Source organism: Dasypus novemcinctus, chromosome 8 (assembly GCF_030445035.2).
Source record: "Dasypus novemcinctus isolate mDasNov1 chromosome 8, mDasNov1.1.hap2, whole genome shotgun sequence".
NCBI classification, from domain to species: Eukaryota; Metazoa; Chordata; class Mammalia; order Cingulata; family Dasypodidae; genus Dasypus; species Dasypus novemcinctus.
Window position 1 is genome coordinate 100,451,535 of NC_080680.1, and position 9,898 is coordinate 100,461,432.

The 9,898-nt window shown below is 36.9% G+C and overlaps 1 pseudogene; it reads right to left on the minus strand.

Moving 5' to 3' along the window:
• Positions 1 to 8,694: 8,694 nt before the first annotated feature.
• Positions 8,695 to 9,704, minus strand: LOC101428689 (signal peptide peptidase-like 3; annotated as a pseudogene).
• Positions 9,705 to 9,898: the final 194 nt, after the last annotated feature.

Below are 9,898 nucleotides of genomic sequence, written 5' to 3' on the forward strand. Positions count from 1 at the left end.
ATTTTGACAGAAGAATTCAGCTTATGATATACTACAGCCATGTGAATTTTGGGGGAGAGATGGAGAAGGGAGAAAGGAAAGAAGAAAATTTACTATTGTTTAATGTTAGAATTTCCAAAGCTCTTTTACATCTATTGTCTCATCTAATACATCAAACAAGAATATGGCTTATCATCTGCATTTTTCAGCTGATGACTGAGGGGAAGAGGAGAGTAAAGATCCTTGTTTGTTACTCCAGTAGGCAGCTATACCATAAGGAATATATATATTTATGTGTGTGTGTGGACTGGTATGGGAATGTTTCACTTGAAGTTCAATTGAAGTGTTTATTCTGACAGATTGATAGTAACTGTGGGGAGAACTATTAGGAAGAATTCTGAGACTGTATCAGGTTTTAGCCAGAAAGTGTGGTGATAGATTAGTAAGGCCTGCAGTGTCATGACATCATGGTAGTAAAAGGACAGCACACATACCATATAATTCAACCTCAATAAATTCCAAGTTTCAGGATATTAGCCATCTGTCTAATCTGGTTTTGGAATCATTGTGACACCTGGATTCTATTTCTGACTTTGCCAATAATGAGCAGTGTGGTCTTTGAAAGGTCATTTTCTCTTCAAAGGTATTATTAATCTGTAAAATCAGAATATTGGTTTAGGTGATTGATAGGGTTTCATCCTACTGAAGTAGTCTGTGATTTTACAGCTTATAGTGACTATATTATTAGTACAACTATACTTTTATATAATGGTACCTTCTACCCTGATACACCAGGATGTTTTTTCCCCTCTTTTTCACTTATCTGGATTATTTAAATGGGTATTTAGTTGTGCAAATGTTTATATTAGTCAGCTAAAGATGTATTGATGCAAAATACCAGAAATTGGTTGGTTTTTATAAAGGGTACCTTTATTTGGGGTAGAAGCTTACAGTTACCAGGCCATTGAAATGCAAGTTATCTCCCTCACCGAAGTCAGTCGCCACATGTTGGGGCAAGATGGCTGCCAATGTCTACAAAGTTTCAGGCTTCCTCAGTTTCTCTCTTTCTGGGGCTTGCCTTTGTCTGGGCTCAGCTGCTCTGCTCTCTCCACAAGGCCAGCTATCAGGCAAACAGCTCGTCTATCTTCCTGGGTCTTCTGCTGTGTCTAATCAAGCTTTCTCTATGCTCCCCTGTGTACTTACTTCCTGAACTTGAGCATTAAAACTCCAAACTCCCTTCTTTGCAGTGTGGTATCTTTGTGAGTCCCCACCAAGGGGGCGGGGATTCAATGTCCTACTGACATGGCCCAATCAAAGCCTTAATCATTATTTAATCAAGTAAAAGAGAAACCTCTGAATCCAATATAATCCAATATGCCCAGAGGGACAGATCACTTTATAAATACAATCCAATATCTACTTTTAGAATTCATAAACAATATCAAACTGCTACAATGTTATTTACACAGCACAAATATTTTTAAAAACAAAACTGACTTATTTAGTCTAAAACATGAAGTAAGTCATGTGCTTGCTACTATATTGGGAAGCAGTCAGATTTTCATTTCTGCTTACTTTTCATGGAGACTGCAGCTGACCTATCCATCGCATCCTGTATGCTGGACATATGCTGATGGTCAAGGAAGTTGCACAGTAGAGAATTAGGGAAGCAAACACAGAGAAGGTTTAAAAAAACCCAACAGTATAATTCATGAAGTTATGGGGAATTGTTTTTCCTTTTTATGACAAACATACAACATGTTCATCATAGGAAAATTAGGAAATGCAGAGAGGTAACTCTCTGCCTGTGTATATAAGCCACAGTAGTAAGACCTGTTGACCTTGACAATGATTGCATCGCCAACATTTTGTAGAGTGTCTGGCACTAATAAATGAATAGACTCTGTGTACATGAATAAGTTAATGAATGTAAGCAAGAATTTTAAAAATCACACCTAATCCTGAAATACAGAGATGACCATGTTAACATATCATGTATTTCTCCTTAGACTTTTCATTGGCAAATGTATACATAACCATTTTTTTAAAAAATAAGCTTTATTAGGGTATAATTTATATACAATAATAGTTATCCATTTTAACTGTAGAGTTCAATGAGTGTTCATAAATGTATTCAGTCACGTAACCAGTACCACAATCAAGATACAGAACATTTTCTTCACCCCTCAACAATTTCTTATGACACTTTGTAGTCAATCTCTTCTTTGTAGTTAATTTCCTCTACCCATCCCTGATTTTATTTCTCTCACTATGGTTTTGCATTTTCTAGAATTTCATGTTAATGGATTCAAACAGTAGGTAGTCTTTTATGCCTGGTTTCTTTCACATAGCATAAGGATTTTGAGGTTCATCCAGGTTGTGTGCCAGTAATTTATTCCTTTTTCTTTTTTATGGTTATACAAAAACCTATTTATCTATTCAGCAGCTGCTGGACATGTGGGATTTTTCCAGTTTATGCTACTATTAATGAAACTGTTATTAACATTCCTGTACACATCTTTGTGTGGACATGTGTTTCCATTTCTCTTGGATAAATATCTAGGACTGGGAGTGCAGAGTTAGATTTTAACTTTATAAGAAATTGCCAACTGTTTTCAAAAGTGGTTGTATCATTTTGCATTCTCATTAGCCATTTGCAAGAATTCCATTTGTACCGTATCCTTATCAAACTTGGTATTGTCATATTTTTAAAATTTTACACTCCTATTTAATTTATTTTATACCCCTATTTAATTTCAAATAGGGGTGTGAAAGTATCTCATGGTTTTCATCTGAATTTTCCTGGTGACTAATGATATTGAGCATCTTTTCCTGTACTTGTTTGCCATCTGCATATTTTCCTTTGGTAAAGTGTCTGTTCAAATATTTTCTTTCTCTTTTAATCTAGTGGCTGGTTATCCTTTTTTTTTTATTGAGTTGAAAACATTTTTTGTATATGCTGGTATATTAATCAGGGTTCTCCAGGGAAAAAGAATCAACTAGAGATATCTATAAATAGTATGAGATTTTATGAGTCTCTCAAGTGACTGTGGGGATGCACAAGCCCAGGTTCTAAAGGCAGGCTGCATATCAGGGGCTCCAATGAAATTGGCTGAAGGTCCTTAATGAGTTTCTGGAAGATATTGGCCGTCCAGAGATGAGCTGGGAAATTCTCTCAGAAGGCTGAAATTGCTTCCCCTTTTAAGGCATTCAACTGATTGGAGATTGCTGATGGGAATCTCCCTGATGGATGTAGATGTAATCAGCTATCTATGCAGTGAAGTCAGTGGTGACTAAAGTCCATAAATGTCCTTGTATTACAATTAGTCAAGTGCTTGACCAAACAACTGGGCACAATTAACTGGCCAAGTTGACACATTAGCCTAACCATGACAGCTGGTGAGAAGGCCTTTATCAGATATATATCCTTATCACATATTTTCACCCAGTCTGTAGATTCCCTTTTCATTTTCTTTACCATATCATTTGAGGACCGAAAAAAAATTCATTTTGATTGGATCCAATTTAAAATTTCTTTAATTTCTGGTTTGTGTTTTAGGTATCCTATATATGAAATCTTTCCCTAACTCAAGGTCACAACAACTTTCTCCTCCATTGTCTTCTAGATTTATTGGCTCTTACATTTATGTCTGTGATCCACTTGAATTACTTTTTATGTGTGGTGTCAGGTAAAAGTCAAAGTTCATTTTTACCTTTGTATTATCAATTGTGCCAGCACACTTTGTTCAAAAGAATACCTTCCCACATTGAATTATCTTTGCTTCTTTGTCAAAAAGCAATTTGCCAATTATGTTTGAATCTATATATGAGTATTCCACTCTATTCCATTGATCTATATTTATGCCAAAACAACAGTCTTAATTACTGTAGCTTTTTAGTAGCCTTACAACCATATAATTTACCTTGCAACTTCGTTTATTTACAAAATTGTTTTGGTTATTTGGAGGCCCTTACAGTTCCATATGAATTTGAGGATCACCTTTTTCATTTCTGCAAAGAAAAGCTGCTGGAATTTTGATAGGGGTTGTTTTGAATTTGTAGAATATTTTGGGTATTGTTGACAAATTAACACTAATTAGTTTTCCAATCTATGAACATGGGATGTTTTGCCATCTATTAGTTTGTCTTTGTTTTTTTTTAGGAGTTTTATAGTTTTCAGTATGTAAGACTTTCATATCCTTGGTTAGGTGTATTCCTAGATATTCTATTCAATTAGATGCTATTACAATTGGAATGTTTTTTAAATTTCCTCTTAGGATTGTTAATTTCTAGTGCATAGAAACACAATTGAGTTTTGTGTGTTGAACTTGCACCCTGTCAGTTGGCTGAAATTCTTTATTAGTTGTAAGAGTTTTCTTTTGGATTCCTTTGGATTTTCTATCTATCAGGTCAATTTATTGGCAAATAGGGAGAGCTTTACTTTTTGCTTCTGTCTTAGTTTGCCATGGTACTTTGCCGATGCAAAGTACCAGAAATGGGTTGGCTTTTGTAATGGGAAATTTACTTGGGTAAAAGCTTACATTTGCAAGGCTGTGAAATGTCCAAATCAAGACACCATCAGAGATGATTTCTCACCAAAGTCAGCTACTGCTGATCCTCACATCCTGTCATATAGTGAAGATGGCCCCCGATCTCTGCCTTCGATTCCAGAATATACCATCTCCTGGAGCTTAGCTGTGGGCAACCAGGCATAGGGCCTATCTCTATCCAGCTCTCCTCTCTCAGTGTTGGCAGCTCTGCTTTCTTCCTGAGTTCAGCTGTGAGCTGTCAGGCATATAGTTCACCTCTCCCTGGGCCTCAGCTCCTTGTGCCTCCCCTGTCTTCTCTGTTTTCCTACAGTCCTCTCCCTTACATGGCAGGATCACTGTAATATGCTCCCTGTTCCTGTGTTTGTGTCTCTGTTTATATCAGACCCAAGAAGGTGGAGACCAAAGCTGGCTCAGACCTCACTGATATAGTCCAATCAAAAGGCCCCACTCCCACAGGAATTGATTTGGTCGAGAACATAATCATTTATTTTTGGGGTTCATGAAAGAACTTCAAATTGTCACACTTTTCAATCTGGGTACCTTTGTTTTATTTTTCTTTCCTAAACATTCAGACTTGAATAGTAGTGACAAGCAGGCATCCTTGTCTTGTTCCTGATCTTAAGCAGAAGACTTTAAGTGTGAATATGATATTAACTGTGGACTTTTAAAAAATGGCTATTTACCATGTTGAGAAAGTTCTTTTCTATTCCTATTTTCCGGAGTGCTTTTATCAATAAAATTTGCTGAATATCATCAAATGACTTTTCTGACCCAATTTAGATGATCATGTAGTTTTTTTTCCTTCATTCTTCTATGTGTGCTATATTACATAAATTGATTGATTTCCATATGCTGAAACGCTATTACATTCCTGACATAAACTCTACTTGGTTACAGAGAATAATATTTTTAATATTCTGTTGGATTTGATTTGCTAATATTTTGTTAAGTATTTTTGCATGCATATTCATAAGGGAAATTGATCTGTACTTTCTTTTCTTATGATATTTTTATCAAGTGTTGCTATCAGGGTAATGCTGACCTCTTAGGATTAATTAGGAAGTATTCCCTCTTTTGAATTCTTTGGAGGAAATTGAGAAATTTTGGAATAAATTTTTCTTTAAATGTTTGGTAGAATTTACCAGTGAAGCCATTTGGTCCTGGACTTTCCTTTGGTGGCAGGTTTTTGATTATTGATTTAATCTCTGTAGTTACCAATTTGTTGAAGTTTTTCTACTTTTTCTTTTTTTTTCTTTTTTTAAATTTTACTTTAATTGTATTTTTTTGATCACAAAAAAACTGTTACATTCAAAAAATATAAGAGGATCTCATACACGCCCCACATCCCCTCACCTCACTCCTCCCACATCAACAACCTCTTTCATCATTGTGACACATCATTGCATTTGGTGAATACATTTTGGAGCACTGCAGCACCCTATGGATAATAGTTTACATTGTAATTTACACTCTCCGCCATTCCGTACATTCAGTAGGTTATGGCAGGATATATAATGTCCAGCATCTCTCACTGCAATATCATTTAGGACCACTACAGGTCCAGAAAATGCCCCCACATAACATCTCCTCTTCCCTTTGCCTGCTTTCAGCAACTACTATGGCCACTTTCTCCACATCAATGCTGCAATTTCTTCCATTATTAGTCCCAATAGTTCCATAGCAGAATATCAGTAAGTCCATATTTTTTTCCTCCATCCTGTGGATCCTTGGATGATGATGTCCACTCCACCTCTATATTAAGAGGGGCTTAGATTCCACATGGATGATGGATGCAATTCTCTTGCTTGGAGTTGTAGGGACTCTTGGTTCCCTGGTGTGGTGGTTGACCATCTTCACCTCCCTGTTAGCTGACATAGGTAAGTCTAATGAATCAAAGGGTAGCAGTTACATCTCTGCTGAGGCTCAGGGTCCAGCTGGCACATGGACAGTGCAGAGATTAAAGTCTCCTGAGTATACACCAACCCTTGTACCAACCACAGTTTTAATAAAAGTGACAGAAGAGGCATGTGTAGAAAGATCACATGTGAGTCCAACTCCATTAAACTTAGGAAAACAAATTTCAAAGTAGAGCCAACTGATATGGCACTGAACTCCAGAGCCATCTGGCATGCTCATAGAACCTGTGGGTCTCTGTAGCCCTCAGGTGAACCAGTACCTGGGGTTGTATCTACTTTTTTTTTTTCCCTTCTCTATTTTCTTTTAAATGTTACATTAAAAAAATATATGAGGTCCCCATATACCCCCCATCCCCTACTTTTTCTTGAGTCAATTTATGTAATTTGTGTTTCTAGGAACTTTTCTATTTCATCTAGAATATCTAATTTGTTGGTGTACAATCGTTCATAGTATTCTCTAATATTTTTCCTTCTGAAAGTTCAATAGAGATATCACCATTTCATTTCTTGTTTTAGAATAATTTATATCTTTTTTCTTTGCCAGTCTGGCTAAAGATTTGCTAATTTTATTGATATTGATAACCAAGTTTTTGTTTTGTTGACTCTCCAATTGTTTTCTACTCCCTATTTATTTATTTTCTTTCTTCTGCTAACTTTGGGCCTACTTTGTTTTTTTTCTCATTCCTCAAGACGTGAAGTTATATTATTAATTTTAGATCATTCTTCTCAAAATAGGCTTTTGTTTTTAGAAAAGAGTCATTTATTTAAAAAACAAAAACCCACAAATAAAACAAAACAAAATGAAAACCTTCAATAGGATTCGAAGACAACAGCAGAGGATGCAACATCCGTATAGCTTCTCACTCCATTGATAACAAAAGACACGACTTTTGTGAGCTCCGTCGACATGGGTAACAGCAGCACACTAGTTTATTACACAAGTCAAGACAGCGCCATTTACTTAAAAAGAAGTATGGACAGGGACCTTTCTCCCATCTCTGCTACCAGGTAGTCTCAGGTGAGTGCCAATCTTCTCTTGGTCTCCCAACAATTTGTTACTGGGCTTGGGGCTACTTAAAAAAGACAAGTAGACATTACTCACAGTTACTCCAGAACACTGGGGCCTCCAGAAAAGACCTCAGCACATGGTCACATTCTAGGGGACTGAGGATCCCATTCTCATCTCCCTCCCCAGTTCCTGGAATTCAGGGCCCATGTCAGAGGGTCATTTGACATTTGTCTCCAGTACTAGCTATCACTGCAGGTAAACCAGGACCACCATCACAACAGCAAGGACAGAATTGCATTGTTTTCCTTCTTTAAGGAGTGAGGCCATGGAAATTACAGCATACCAATAAAACCAAATACCAAAAAATAGGAAAAATAGAAAATAGAAAAATGTATTAACAAGTAGTACATCACTATGCTCAGCAACCACAAAGGCACCTGCTACTTTAATATGTACATTGGTTCAGGAAGAAACTACTTAAAAACCTGCAAGTGAGAAGACTGTGAAAAAAAAAGCAGCAGAAAGTTTGAACTTTTATGCCTGATTTGCTACACTGATCAAACCCAAATAAAAGTCCCTAAAGTCCATGAGTTTATCAGCACAAATACTACACTGATTTTTAACTGCAGATTTGGTGGTGAAGGGGAAACACAGCATCTTGGTTATATACAAGGAACCATAGTAAACTACTCTACATGCTGAAATTTACTGCAAACCTATGTTTGCTGCATAACATGATCTTAGCAGGTTTTAAACTTTGTTTATTCATATATATCTATATGTAATTTGTGTGTATATGTATATGTGTGTATGTGTGTATGTATGTAAGTATGTATAAAAACCATGTCCTTGTTCATTGTCAACATGACATCTGGGTGGACATGAACTCATTAAACAAATTCTTATGTGTACATTGTAAGAAGTCACTCAGTGTCTGTGATAATAAGTTACTTCACACCACAGGAAATATTTGCTATATCCAAAAAAGGAAAGAATATAATGACAGAAGAGCTTCAGTCTCAGTTCTCTGAAACTGAGTCCCCAACAGGAAACTGGGCCCAAAGTTCTTGAAGGTTCACTGAAGCAACTTGGGTTTGCTAATTTTTTTCATCCTTTTAGTATTCAAAAGTTCTGTAATGACTCCTTGTCATTTTTAGATTTTAAAATAGTGCAATCTCTGTCTTCTTCACAAGGTAACAAGGAGGGCTGTGGGAAGGAAGGAGTGCTGGGAAGGGGACTGTCATTTCAGGGCTGCTCTGTGAATGCAAGATGCCACAGTAGCAGTTAGCAGACCTACAAAGTATCCAATGAGGGTGCAGTGAAAAGTAGGAGACCTTCTGCATGCACTAAGAGATATTGGCGGGTCTAGAGGCATCACAGGAGTCACAGTTGGCTTGTTTTTGTAGTTGTTATAATGAAGGACAAAGCACAACAGGAGACAAGGAATCACAATGTCTTCAATCCCAACATAGAGCAGTGACTGCCTGTGGAGCTCAGGAAGAACAATTTTCCAGGCAGACACAGGCAAGGAACATTGCACCCAATAGTGGCACCAGATGAAGCTTCTGGGATAGAACATCAAGGGGATTGTCAGACAGCTGCGTGGACACCTGACATTGTTATCGAAGATGTAGGCTGAGAAAAACACTCAAAAGATATCATAGATTAGAAGTCCTGAGAAAAGCAGGCAGGAAAATTTGAGATTTAGCAGGCAGCCATAAGCTATCATGGTAACTCAGAGACCCATAGGCAGAGCATCCATGAGGAGTCAATGGTCAATGAGAATCCACACAAGAATGAGCATGATAGCCAGAGAGGATGATGGTAACTCAGCAGCAGTGAAATGCCCTGAGAAACCAAAAGATATCTTGTTCTGAGGTGAACAGAGTCTTGATAAATATTGGTCATCGGGGGAAGAAGAAAAGCAAAAGTTATCATTGCAAGATCTGCGTACATATTGTAAAAATAACTTGAACTGAGTCAAAGAAGAAGAACATTACTAGAAAAGAGACAAATGCTCCAGTTGGAAAGAAAAGGGCCTGGGTAGAGCTGAAAGTTTGGATACTATTATTTGTGCTGCTGCCATTGAAAGACCTAAAAGAACTGTTTCTTCTCTTTATCTTGACTTTTAAAGTTCATATTAAGGGACCTGAAACTACAATATACTATAAATAGAATGGAAATCAGAAATGTAGACTCTTGTCTGGAATCCACCAGGGAATAGGTCCAAGAGTAAGTCTGCTCCACCATGGCACTGATACTTGCAGGCTCCACTGCCAGCATTAATAGCTATAAATTTCCCTCTGAGCACTGCCCTTGCTGCATCCCACATTTATTCTTTTTAAATGTTGCTGAATTCATTTTGTTAGCATTTTATTAAGGAATGTTTCATCTTTGTTCATGAGAGATATTGTTCTATAGTTTTCTTTTTTAATATTATCTTT